The sequence below is a fragment of the Hippopotamus amphibius genome, chromosome 1 (genome assembly GCF_030028045.1).
Source record: "Hippopotamus amphibius kiboko isolate mHipAmp2 chromosome 1, mHipAmp2.hap2, whole genome shotgun sequence".
NCBI classification, from domain to species: Eukaryota; Metazoa; Chordata; class Mammalia; order Artiodactyla; family Hippopotamidae; genus Hippopotamus; species Hippopotamus amphibius.
The window spans coordinates 233,460,333-233,474,946 of NC_080186.1; positions in this window are offsets into that span (position 1 = coordinate 233,460,333).

The following is a 14,614-nucleotide window of genomic DNA, read 5'->3' on the forward strand; positions in this document are numbered from 1 at the left end:
CACAAGACCCGCGTCACCATCATCTTTCACCGACATCACTAGTAATCTCCAAACTAGGCTCTCCCCTTCTTAGCCCTCTCTAATCCATTCTCTCTACAACTGTAAGAATGATCTTTGGAAAAGGTATCTGTTTGGGCTGGTTAAACCTTTTACTGGCCTCCCACTGCCCTTAAAGTATGAAGTTCTAAACATGCCTACAAAGCTCTAAGTGATCTGGACCTTGCTACCTTCCAACCTCCTCTCCACACTCCCTCTTCTCATAGTGCTCCAGCCACACCAGACTCCTTCTGAATCCCAGAAGATGCCAAGTGGCTTTTTAATCATTTACATGTGCTATCCTGGTTCTTTACCAAACAGACTTTACCTGCCCCTTTGCTATCTCCACAGACCACCCTACTGACTTCCTCACTGACCACCCTTCTGAAGTGCATCTCCCCTTTTAAGCACTCTTATAATACAGTACTTTTCTCAGAATGTACCATCTGCTTCTTGTCTTCTCCCACTAGACTATATGCTGCACCATAACTGTTTTCACTTGCTATTATTATTGTATACTAGGCCCATTGCCTGGCACATCCAGGCATTCAATAAATGTCTGAAGATGAATGAGGTGTGAGGAGGGGCAGGGTAGGGCATTCTTACAGAAGCTGAGGAAGGAAAGTTTCTGGAAGCAAGAATATTGTCAACAGATGTTACAAACTAAGACTTCGAGATTTCATAAGTAGATCAAGCTTTTGAGAGCACTTTGAATTGAGTGGCAAGGAAGGACACTGTGAGAGGTCCGACAGCCACCTACATATTCGGTGGTTTGCTACAAGGACTTGCAGGACTCAGAGGCTATCATTTATTGTAGAGAAAGATATACAATAGGATCAGCAAGGGGAAAAAGACATATCACATGGAGTCTGGAGGAATCTACATACAGGCTTCCTACGTGTTGCACAATGTCTCTGCCCAGAGAAGCCTGCTGGAGACTCGGAGTCCAAGGATTTTATTGAGGGCTGGTTACAGGCACAAAGACCAAATTATAACTGTCAAAATTCCAGAATCCCAGAAGGAAAGCAGGTATTCAGTGCCCCAAGCAGGCAAAAGTGTTATTTGAAAAGCAAGCAACTTTTCAAAAGCCAAATTCTCAGGCTCCAACCAAGAGCCATCCCTACAACTAGGCCCTTCTAAAGAGCAACCACAGGCCTGCTGTGTTAAAAACTCTTCCCTGCACAGTCACAAAGCATAATTTTTAGGGAATGAATACAAACCAAAAGGTGGGGCACCAAGTGAAGAATACTGTTTAGAGATGTGATGAAGAAACAGAGAACATATAAGAGGCTGAAGAACGAGATAGTTTAGGATAGGAAAACCCTCAATGATTTGCAGACAAAACAGAAATAACTAGGAGAGAGTGAGGATAATATTAGCATTGGAGGCAGCCCAAGAAAGGACTAAAGAAGAATATAGGGAACAACGTGGAAAGGGTTTTTGGCTTTCCCCACCCAGCAATGCTTAGTGACTTGAGGAGATAAGCAGCTAAAGTTAATAAAGGGCTTTTTTGCATTCCAGTGACCTTGGGACTTTAGAATAAAAGAGACCATCTCATTGAAATGGTTGACCAAAATGCTTACACACAGGCAAATGGGACCAGAAAAGAGGCCACAGACTAAGAAAACAGAGAGAGGCTTAAAGATCAGAGGTGAGGTTCTAATACCAAATTCATTGTAAGTGAAAGGTAAGGAAACTGATTAAGGAAGAGAATTTCACAATTTAAAATCTGAGATGCAATTGTTCCAACAATAAATAAACCCAAAGGGTTTCCCTGCTAGTAGAGAGGAAAATGAAGATAAGAAACACTGAAGGTAGGTCCAGAAGCAGGATAGCCAGCATGTTGGTTCATTAGTGAGGATGCAGGAAAAGGATAGAGAAGACCACGCCAGTTGCTACGGTTATTGGGGAAAGTGGGAAGGTGCCCTGGAGCTTAATACACAGTGGCAAAAATAAAAAAATAAAATAAAAATAAGGAGAGAGTCATATGAGAAAATGCATGCTCTTCAGGTAAGGGGTTGTTGAATCCTGGTGTTGGTACAGGAATATGCCCACCTCTTCTTACTAAATCAATCTTACCCACAAGACATTTAAAAACATTAGGAATAGTCCGTATTGGAGAGGATTACCCAGAAGGAAAGGAAATATTATAAATGGGGAAAATTAGATTTCCATTAAAATTTCTTTAAGTTGAGCATTATGTTATAAGTGCTGAGCTAAAAGCTTTATTATGTTCTTGTTCAGTCCTCACAACAATCCTGAGAGGAGATGGATAATGTATTTCCGATTTACAAATGAGGAAACTGATGCTAAGCAGCTAAATTTTCCAAGGTCACTCAGCTCATGAGGAAAAATGAAAATACCGTTCCAAAATAATCTGAGCAGTGTAATGGTGTAAGGATAGACATATTAGATCTATGGAATAGAACTGAAAGTTCAAAAATGCGTTAACAGATGCAAATATACACAAAATTGATAAGCATCCACGATTTACTATACAGCACAAGGAACTATATCAGTACCTTATAATAACCTACAATGGAAAATAATCTGAAAAACACATACAACTAAATCACTTTGCTGTACACCTGAAACTACTACAATATTGTAAGTCAACTCTGCTTCAAATAAAAAAAGAAATAAGTAAACCCATCTGTCTACAGACAGCTGATTTTCAACAAGTGTGCCAAGACCACTCAATGGGGAAAGAACAGTCTTCTCAACAAATGGTGCTGGGACAACTGGATATCCATATGCAAAAGAATGAACTTGGACCCTTACCTCACACCACATACAAAAATTAACTAAAAGTAGATTATAGAGCTAAGTGTAAAAACTAAAAACATTTGTCATTTAAAGGACACCATCAAGAAAGTATTTAAATGACAACCCACAGGATGGGAGGAAATATTTGCAATCACATCTCTGATAAGGGACTTGTATTTAGAATATATGAAAAACTCTTACAAGAAGATAATGCAAAGACAATCCAATTAAAGAATGACGATTTTGGTTGCACAAGAAGAAGGCCTGGACAACCAGAACCCCTTTTCTGGATTGATTCCATCGATGCTTTGTCCCTGAAGACAGGAAGTACCTTGTCAGCAAGAAACTGCCTTTTAAAGTTCTTTTGATATTGGACAATGTCCCTAGCCACCCAGAACCTAATGAGTTCAACAATGAAGGTGTCAAAGTGATCTACTTGCCCCCAAACACAATGTCTCTAATTCAGCCTCTATATTGAGGTTCATAAGGACCTTTAAGGTTAATTACACACGGGACTCTATGGAAAAGACTGTCACACTGTGGATGAGAACCCTGATAGAACATCATGAAAGTCTGGAAAGATTTCATCATTCAAGATGCCATTGTTGTTATAGAAAAAGCTGTGAAAGCCATCAAGCCCAAAACAGTCAATTCCTGCTGGAGAAAACTGTCCAGGTGTTGAGCATGACATCACAGGATTTACTACAGAGCAAATCAAAGAAATCATGAAAAAGACTGTGGATGTGACAGAAAAAGTGGAGGCTGAAGGGTTCAAGATATGGATCTTGGAGAAATTCAAGAGCTAACAGACACCACACCACAAGAATTAACAGAAGACAACTTCATGGAGGTGGGTGCTTCTGAACCAGTGCCAGACGATGAGGAATAAGATATAAAAGAAGCAGTGCCAGAAAACAAATTGACATTAGACAATCTGGCAGAGGGTTCCAATTATTCAAGACTGCTTTTAACTTCTTTTATGATATGGACCCTTCTATGATACAAGCACTAAAACTAAAGCAAATGGTGGAAGAAGGGTTGGTACCACATATTATAAAAACATTTTCAGAGAAAGAAGCAAAAAAATCAGAAATTATGATGTATTCTGTAAAGTTCACCAAGTGTGCCTGTCTCTCCTGCCTCCTTTTCCACTTCCTCCTCCTCTTCCAACTCTTGTCACTGCCAAGACAGCAAGAACAAACCCTACCCCACCTCCTCCTCCTTAGCCCACTCAATGCGAAAATGACACAGATGAAGAACTTTATGATGATCCACTTATACTTAATGAGCAGTAAATAATCATCATTCTACACATCTCCTATGCTTATCTGTTGTGTATGTGTGTCTTCATGTGAAAAGCTAATAGCTGTACGGCAAGAACTGTATGAGGCTTTTTTGTGACATTGTCACCATCATCACCTAAGTATTCACCATGCAGAACATCACGTGCCAGGCTAGTATGTATGTATGTATGTATGTATGTGTTTATTTTATTGGCCGTGTTGGGTCTTTTTTTGCTGTGCACGGGTTTTCTTTAGTTGCAGTGAGTGGGGGCTACTCTTCCTTGTGGTGCGCGGGCTCCTCATTGCCATGGCTTCTCTTGTTGTGGAGCAGGGGCTCTAGGTGCGTGGGCTTCAGTAGTTGCAGCACATGGGCTCAACAGTTGTGGCTCACAGGCTCTAAAGCGCAGGTTCAATAGTTGCGGCACACGAGCTTAGTTGCTCCGCAGCATGTGGGATCTTACTGGAGCAGGGATCGAACCCGTGTTCCCTGCATTGGCAGGTAGATTCTTAACCACTGTGCCACCTAGGAAGCCCCAGACTAGTATTAAAGTGGATAGCCTGCCCTTATATAGGAATAAGGTGAGTGATACTTAACATAAAGTTAATAATATAGTTTTCTTACTGCATATCAGCATATCAGATAAGTGGGGTCTTTTTCTAAGTAACAATGTTTCCAATGCTGTATTATGAATATGGCTGTAATAGTCTATGCCATAAAAATTTTATAACGATTCGTTCATTAATGTATAGGCTAGGCTACAGTGAAGCAACTGTATCGATCACACTAGGCTACCATTGACCAATCATATTGCTGCTTCTTCATTATCAATGCATGAATCATTATACTTGTAAATAAATATAAATTTCCTTTTCACATTATCTTCTCATTTTTGATACTTAGTGCTAGTAATATGTATAACATCTACAGTGTTTTGTATCATAATAAACAATTTTGACATAGGCACTGACAATTCATCTCGTAAACAGAGAATGTAATATTTTACAGTATCAATAAACACAGTACAGTACTGTAAACCTATCTTTTCTTCTTTATGATTTTCTTAATAATATTTTCTATTTATTTTATTGTAAGAATACAGTATATAATACATATAAAGTACAAAATATGTGTTAATCAATTGTTTACATTATCAGTAAGGCTTCTAGTCAACAGTAGGCTATTAGTAAAGTTTTGGGACTTCCCTGATGGTGCAGTGGTTGAGAGTCTGACTGCCAATGCAAGGAACACAGGTTCCATCCCTGGTCCGGGAAGATGCCACATGCTGCAGAACAACTAAGCCCATGCACCACAGCTAATGAGCCTGTGCTCTAGAGCCTGTGAGCCACAACTACTGAGCCCATGCAACACAACTACCAAAGCCTACGTGCCTAGAGCCCGTGCTCTGCAACAAGAGAAGCCACTGCAATGAAAAGCCCACGCACCACAACAAAGAGTAGCCTCCACTCGCCGCAATTAGAGAAAGCCTGTGCACAGCAACAAAGACCCAATGCAGCCAATAAATAAAAAATAGTTTAAAATAAAGTATTTTTTAAAAAAAGTAAAGTTTTTGGGGGAGTCAAAAGTTATATGTGGGGGACTTCCTAGGTGGCGAGTGGTTAAGAATCCGCCTGCCAATGCAGGGGACGTGGGTTCAAGCCCTGCTCCAGGAAGGTTCCACGTGCTGTAGAACAACTAAGCTCATGTGCCATAACTATTGAGGCTGTGCTCTAGAGCCTGTGAGCCACAACTATTGAGCCCATGTGCCACAACTACTGAAGCCTGCATGCCTAGAGCCTGTGCTCTGCAACAAGAGAAGCCACAGCAATGAGGAGCCTGCACACCAAAACAAAGAGTAGCCCCTGCCCGTCACAACTAGAGAAAGCCCATGTGCAACAGCAGAGACCCAACACAGCCAACAAATAAATAAATTAATTAATTTAAAAAAAGTTATATGTGGGAACTTCCCTGGTGGTGCAGTGGTTAAGAATCCGCCTGCCAATGGAAGGGCCATGGGTTTGATCCCTGCTCCAGGAAGCAACTAAGCACCTACCACGGAGCAACTAAGCCCATGAGCCACAACTATGGAGCCCATGTGCCACAACTACTGAAGCCCAAAAGCCTACAGCCCAGCGTGCTCCTCAACAAGAGAAGACATGGCAATGAGGAGCCCATGCACTACAACAAAGAGTAGACTCAACACAGCCAACAAATAAATAAATAAATAAATAAATTTATTTTTTAAAAAAAGTTACATGTGGATTTTCAGTGGCATGGGGGATAGGCGGAGGGTCTGTGTGCTGACCCCTACATTGTTCAAGGGTCAACTGTATGTTGTGAAATGATCACCGCAATAAATCTTGTTAACATTCATCACCATACTCAGTTACAAAAATATTTTTCTTTTTCTTTCTTTCCCTTTCTTTATTCCTTTTTTGTCCTTTCTTATGATGAGAACTTTTAAGATCTACAGGACTTTGTAGGCTCCAAACACGATGGCAGAATAAAAGGATGCAGAGCTCACCTTCTCCCACAAATACATCAAAAATACATCTACATCTGAAACAATTCTTACAGAATACCTACTGAACGCTTGGAAGAATATCTCACTCACCCAAAATTGCAAGAAAGATCTCCACATAACCAGGCAGATCTTGGACTGAGGACAAAACAGCAGCATAGAAGGCACTGAGCTCACCTCCTCTCACAAAAACACCAAAATCACAACGAATTGCTGAACGACCATTCACAAAAAAGCCTGGAACCTATCAAAAAAGATATTCTACTTCTAAAGACAAGGACGAAGCCACACAAGACAGTAGGAGGGGCACATCTGCGATACAATCAAATCCCATACCTGCCAGGTGGGTGACCCACAGACGGGACGATAACGATATTTCAGAGGTTCTCCCACAGGAGTGAGAGCTAGGAGCCCCCTGTCAGGCTCCCCAGGGTGGGGGTCTGGCATAGCGTAAAGGAGCCCCCGGAGCCTTTGGCTGTGAAGGTCAGTGGGGCTTTATCAGAGGAACTGCACAGGACTCGGGGAAACAGAAATTCCACTCTTAGAGGGCGTACACAAGGTCTTGTGAACACCAGGACGCGGGGGGAAAAGTAGTGACTGCATAGGAGCCTGTACCACACATACCTGCGGGTCTTGGAGGGTCTCCTGGCGACGTAGGGGGCAGCTGCTGCTCACTGTGGGGACAAGGACACTGGTGGCAGAGGTACTGGGGAGGGCTCATTGGCAGATGCCGTCCTGGAGGCAGCCATTTTGACGCCAAGACCCGGCCCCACCCAACAGTGCGTAGGCTTCGGTGTTGAGACACCTCAGGCCAAACAACCAACAGGGCAGGAACACAGCCCCACCCATCAGCAGACAGGCTGCTTAAAGTCTTCCTGAACCCACAGCTGCCTCTAAACACACCCCTTGAGGATGTCCCCAGTGGTCCAGTGGTTAAGACTCTGCGCTCCCAACGCAGAGGGCACAGGTTCAATCCCTGGTTGAAGAAGTTCCACATGCCACAAGATGGGGCAAAAAAAGAAAACAGAAAAAAAAAAAAAAAACAACCAACCACCCCTTGACATGGCACTGCCCACCGGAGGGACAAGACCCAGCTTCACCCACCAGTGGGCAGGCACCAGTCCCTCACACCAGGAATCCTGCACAAGCCTCTTAGACCAGCCTCACCCACCAGAGGGCAGACACCAGAAGCAAATACTAGTCTGGGGGACTATAATCCTGTGGGACTGTAAACACAGAAAGTTAGTTGGAATGAGATGGCAGAAAAATATGCTCCAAACAAAGGAACAAGATAAAACCACAAAAGAACAACTAAGTGAAGTAGATATGGGCAATCTACCTGAAAAAGAATTCAGAGTAATGGTAGTAAAGATGACTCAAGATCTCGGAAAAAGAATGGAGGCATAGACCAAGAAGGAATCAACAGCAGAATAAATGAGGCAGAAGACTGAATAGTGAGCTAGAAGACAGAATGGTGGAAATCACTGCCACAACACAGAATAAAGGAAAAAGAATGAAAATAAATGAGGACAGTCTAAGAGACCTCTGGGACAACAGTAAATGCACCAATATTCACATTATAGAGATCCCAGAAGAAGAGAGAGGAAAAGAAAATATTTGAAGAGATAATAGCTGAAAACTTCTCTAACGTGGGAAAAGAAACAATCACCCAAGGTCAGGAATTGCAGAGTTCCATACAGGATAAACCAAAGGAGGAACATGCCAAGACACATATTAATCAAACTGATAAAAAATTAAAGCCAAAGAGAAAATATTAAAAGCAACAAGGGAAAAGCACCAAATAACATACAAGGGAATCCCCATAAGGTTATCAGCTGATTTTTCAGCAGAAACTCTACAGGTCAGAAGGAAGTGGCATGATATATTTAAAGTGATGAAAAGGAAAAACCTACAAGCAAGAATATTCTACCCAGTAAGGCTCTCATTCAGATTCAACAGAGAAATCAAAAGTTTCTCTGACAAGCAAAAGCTAAGAGAATTCAGCACCACCAAACCAGCTTTACAACAAATCCTAAAGCAACTTCTCTAGGTGGGAAACAAAAGGCCGAAACTAGAAACAAGAAAATTATGAATGGGAAAGCTCACTGGTAAAGCAAACATACAGTACAGGTAAGAAATCATCCACATGCAAATATGATATCAAAAACAGAAATCATAAGGAGAGTGCACATGCAGAATATTGAAAATGCATTTGAAATTGAGAGCAGCAACTTAAAACATTCTTGTATATATATACAGACTGATATATCAAAAACCTCATGGTAACCATGAACCAAAAATCTATCAATATAATAAATATACACACAAAACAGAAAAAGGAATCCAAACACAACACTAAAGATAGTCATCAAATCACAAAAGAAGATAACAAAAGAGGAAGGGAAGAAAAGAGACCTACAAAAACAAATCCAAAACATTTAACAAAATGGAAATAAGAATGTACATATTGGTAATTATGTTAAATGTAAATGGATTAGATGCTCCAACCAAAAGACATACACTGGCTGAATGCATACAAAAACAAGACCCTTATATATGCTGTCTACAAGAGACCCACTTCAGATCTAGGGACACATACAGACTGAAAGTGGGGGTTGGAAAAAGGTATTCTATGCATACAGAAATCAAAAGAAAGCTACAGTAGCAATACTCATATCAGAGAAAACAGACTTTAAAATAAAGACTGTCACAAGAGGAAAAGAAGGACACTACATAATGATCAAAGGATCAATCCAAGAAAAAGCTATGACAATTGTAAATATATATGCACTCAGTATAGGAGCATCTCAATATATAAGGCAAATACTAACAGCCATAAAAGAAGAAATTGACAGTAACACAATAATAGCAGGGGACTTCAACACCTCACTTACCTCAATGGACAGACCATCCAGACAGAAAATCAATCAGGAAACACAGTTCTTAAATGAAACAAAAGATCAGATGGACTTAATTGATATTTATAGAACATTCTATCCAAAAGCAGTATAATACACATTCTTTTAAAGTGCATATAGAACATTCTCCAGGATCACATGTTGCGCCACAAAGCAAGCCTTCGTAAATTTAAGAAATCTGAAATCATATCAAGCATTTTTTCTGCCCACAATGCTATGAAATTAGAAATCAACTATAAGAAAAAAACTGTAAAAATCACAAACACTTCTTCACAGAATTAGAACAAAAAATTTTACAATCTGTATGGAAACACAAAAGACCCCAAACAGCCAAAGCAATCTTGAGAAAGAAAAATGGAGCTGCAGGAATCAGTCTCCCTGATTTCAGACTATACTACAAAGCTACAGTAATCAAGAAAGTATGGTACGGGCACAAAAACAGAAATATAGATCAATGGTACAGTATAGAAAGCCCAGAAGTAAACCCACACATGTATGGGCACCTAATTTATGATAAGGAGGCAAGAACATAAAATGGAGAGAAGACAGCCTCTTCAATAAGTGGTGCTTGGAAAATTGGACCACTACATGTAAAAGAATGAAATTAGAACACTCCCTAACACCATACACAAAAATAAACTCAAAATGGATTAAAGACCTAAATGTAAGACTGGACACTATAAAACTCTTAGAGGAAAACATAGGCAGAACACTCTATGACATAAACCACAGCAAGATCCTTTTTGATCTGTCTCCCAGAATAATGGAAATAAAAACAAAAATAAACAAATGGGACCTAATGAAACTTAAAAGCTTTTGCACAGCAAAGGAAACCATAAACAAGACAAAAAGACAACCCTCAGAGAAAATATTTGTAAATGAAGCAACTGACAAAGGATTAATCTCCAAAATACATAAGCAGCACATGCAGCTCAATATCAAAAAAAGAAACAACCCAATCCAAAAATGGGCAGAAGACCTAAATAGACATTTCTCCAAGGAAGACATACAGATTGCCAACAAACACATGAAAAGATGCTCAGTGTCACTAATCATTAGAGAAATGCGAATCAAAACCACAATGAGGTATCACCTCACCCCAGTCAGAATGGCCATCATCAAAAAATTTAGAAACAGTAAATGCTAGAGAGGGTGTGGAGAAAAGGGAACCCGCCTGCACTGTTGGTGGGAATGTAAATTGATAAAGCCACTATGGAGAACAGTATGGAGGTTCCTTAAAAAACTAAAAATAGAGCTACCATATGACCCAGCAATCCCACTACTGGGCAAATACCCAGAGAAAACCATAATTCAAAAAGATACATGTACCACAATGTTCACTGCAGCATTATTTACAATAGCCAGAACATGGAAGCAACCTAAATGCCCATCAACAGATGAATGGATGAAGAAGATGTGGCACATATATTCAATGGAATATTACTCAGCTATAAAAAGGAAAGAAATTGAGCTATTTGTAGTGAAGTGGATGGACCTAGAGTCTGTCATACAGAGTGAAGTAAATCAGAAAGAGAAAAATAAATACCGTATGCTAACGCATATATACGGAATCTAGAAAAATGGTACTGATGAACCTAGTGGCAGGGCAGGAATAGAGATGCAGATGTAGAGAACAGACTTGAGGACACAGGGGGGAGGCAGGAGAGGGGAAGCTGGGATGTAGTGAGAGAGTAGCATTGACATATACACACTGCTGGGTGTGAAGTGGATGGCTGGTGGGAAGCTGCTGCAGAGCATGGGGAGATCAGCTTGATGCTTTGTGAGGACCTGGAGGGGTGGGATGGGGTGGTTGAGAGGGGGGCTCAGGAGGGAGGACATATGGGGATATGTGTGTACATATGGCTGGTTCACTTTGTTGTACAGCAGAAACTAGCACAATACTGTGAAGCAATTATGCTCCAATAAAGATTAAAAAACAAACAAATAAACAAGCCCACAAACACGTGGAGGCTAAACAATATGCTACTAAACAACCAATGGATCACTGAAAAAAATCAAAGAGGAAATTAAAAAATACCTAGAGACAAATTAAAACAAAAACACAACAATCAAAACCTATGGGATGCAGCATAAGTAGTTCTAAGAGGGAAGTTTATGGCAACACAACCTTACCTCAGGAAACAAGAAAAATCCCAAATAACCTAACGTTACACAGAAAGCAACTAGAGAAAGAGGAACAAACAAAATCCAAAGTTATCAGGAGGAAAGAAATCATAAAGATCAGAGCAGAAATAAATGACAGAGATGAAGAAAACAATAGCAAAGATCAATGAAACTAAAAGCTGGTTCCTTGAAACGATAAACAAAACAGATAACCCTTTAGCCAAACTCATGAAGAAAAAAAAGTGAGAAGGCTCAAATCAATAAAATTAGAAATGAAAAAGAAGTTACAATGGACACAACAGAAATACAAAGGATCATAAGAAACAACTACAAGCAAGTGTATGCCAATAAAATGGACAAATTCTTGGAAAAGGTACAATCTCCCAAAACTGAACCAGGAAGAAATAGAAAATAAGAACAGACCACTCACAAGCACTGAAATTGAAACTGTGATTTTAAAACTCCCAAAAAACAAAAGTCCAGGACCAAATGGCTTCACAGGCAAATTCTAGCAAACATTTAGGGAAGAGTTAATTCTGAAACTATTTCAAAAAATTGCAAAGGAAGCAACATTTCCAAGCTCATTCCATGAGGCCACCATCACCCTGATACCAAACTCAGACAAAGATACCACAAAAAAGGAAAATTACAGGCCAATATCACTGATGAACATAGATGCAAAAATTCTCAACAAAACACTAGCAAGCTGAATCCAACAATACATGAAAAGGATCATACACCATGATCAAGTGGGATTTATCCCAGGGATGCAAAGATTTTTCAATATCCACAAAACAATCATTGTGATACACCACATTAACAAATTGAAGAACAGAAACCATACGATTATCTCAATAGACACAGAAAAAGCTTTTGACAAAATTCAACACCCATTTATAATAAAAACTCTCCAGAGTGTGGACATAGAGGGAACATACCTCAACATAATAAAGGCCATATATGACAAACCCACAGCTAACATCAAACTCAACAGTGACAAGGTGAAAGCATTTCCTCTATGATCAGGGATAAGATAAAGATGTCTACTCTCACTATTTTTATTCAACATAGTTTTGGAAGTCCTAGCCACACCAATCAGAGAAGAAAAAGAAATAAAAGGAATCCAAATTGGAAAAAAAGAAGTATACTTAGAAAATCCTAAAGATGCTACCAGAAAACTACTAGAGCTTATCAACAAATTCGGTATCAACGAATTGCAGGATAAAAAATTAATACACAGAAATCTGTTGCATTTCTATACACTAACAATGAAAGGTCAGAAAGATTAATTAAGGAAACAATCCCATTTACCATCACATCAAAAAGAATAAAATACCTAGGAATAAACATACCTAAGGAGGCAAAAAACCTGTACTCTGAAAACTATGACACTGATGAAAGAAATAGAAGATGACACAAACAGATGGAAAGACGTACTGTGTTCTTGGATTGGAAGACTCAATATTGTCAAAATGACTATACTACTGGAGGTAATCTACAGATTCAAAGCAATCCCTATAAAATTACCAATGGCATTTTTTGCAGATCTAGAACAAAAAACTTTAAAATTCGTGTGGAAACATAGAAGACCCTGAATAGCCAAAGCAATCTTGAGAAAGAAAAACAGAGCTGGAGGAATCAGACTCCTGACCTTAGACTATACTATAAAGCTATGGTAATCAAAACAGTATGGTACTGGCACAAAGATACACTTATACATCAATGGAACAGGATAGAAAGCCCAGAAATAAACCCATGCACCTATGGTCAATTAATCTACAACAAAGGAGGGACGAATATACAATGGAGAAAAGACAGTCTCTTCAATAGGTGGTTCTGGGAAAACTGGACAGCTACATGTAATAGAATGAAATTAGAACATTCTTTAACACCACACACAAAAATAAACTCAAAGTGGATTAAAGACCTAAGTAGTAAGACTGAATACTGTAAAACTCTTAGAGGAAAACACAGAACACTGACAAATCACAGCAGTATCTTTTTGTATTCACCTCCTAGAGTAATGAAAATAAAAACAAAAATAAACAAATGGGACCTAATTAAACTTAAAAGCTGTTGCACAGCAAAGGAAACCATAGACAAAATGCAAGATAACCCACAGAATAGGAGAAAATATTTGTAAATGATGCAATCGACAAGGGGTTAATCTCCAAAATATACAAACAGCTCATGCAGCTCAATATAAAAAAACCCAAACAACCCAATCAAAAAAATGAGCAAAAGGTCCAAAAAGCTATGTCTCCAAAGACATACAGATGGCCAAAAGGCATTTGAAAAGATGCTCAACATCGTTCATCACTAAAGAAATGCAAATCAAAACTACAATGAAGTATCACCTCACACCAGTCAGAATGGCCCTCGTCAAAAAGTCAACAAACAGTAAATGCTGGAGAGGGTGTGGATAAAAAGAAACCTTCCTACACTGTTTGTAAGAATGTAAATTGGTGCAGCCACTATCAAGAACAGTAATAAGGTTCCTTAAAAAACTAAAAATAGAGCTGCCATATGATCCAGCAATGCCACTCCTGGGCATATATCTCACAAAAACCATACTTCGAAAAGATATATGCACCTCAATGTTCACTGCAGCACTATTTACAATAGCCAAGACATGGAAGCAAATTAAATGTCCATTGACAGATGAATGGATAAAGAAGATGAAGTATATATATACAATGGAATATCACTCAGCCATAAAAAAGAATGAAATAATGCCATTCACGGCCACATGGATGGACCTAGAGATTATCATACTAAGTGAAGTAAGTCAGACAGAGAAAGACAAATATCATATGATATCACTCATATGTAGAATCTAAAAAATGACACAAATGAACTTATTTACAAAACAGAAGCAGACTCACAGACTTTGAAAACAAACTTATGGTTACCAAAGGGGGAAGTTTAGGGGGAAGGATAAATTAGGAGGCTGGAATTTACCTATACC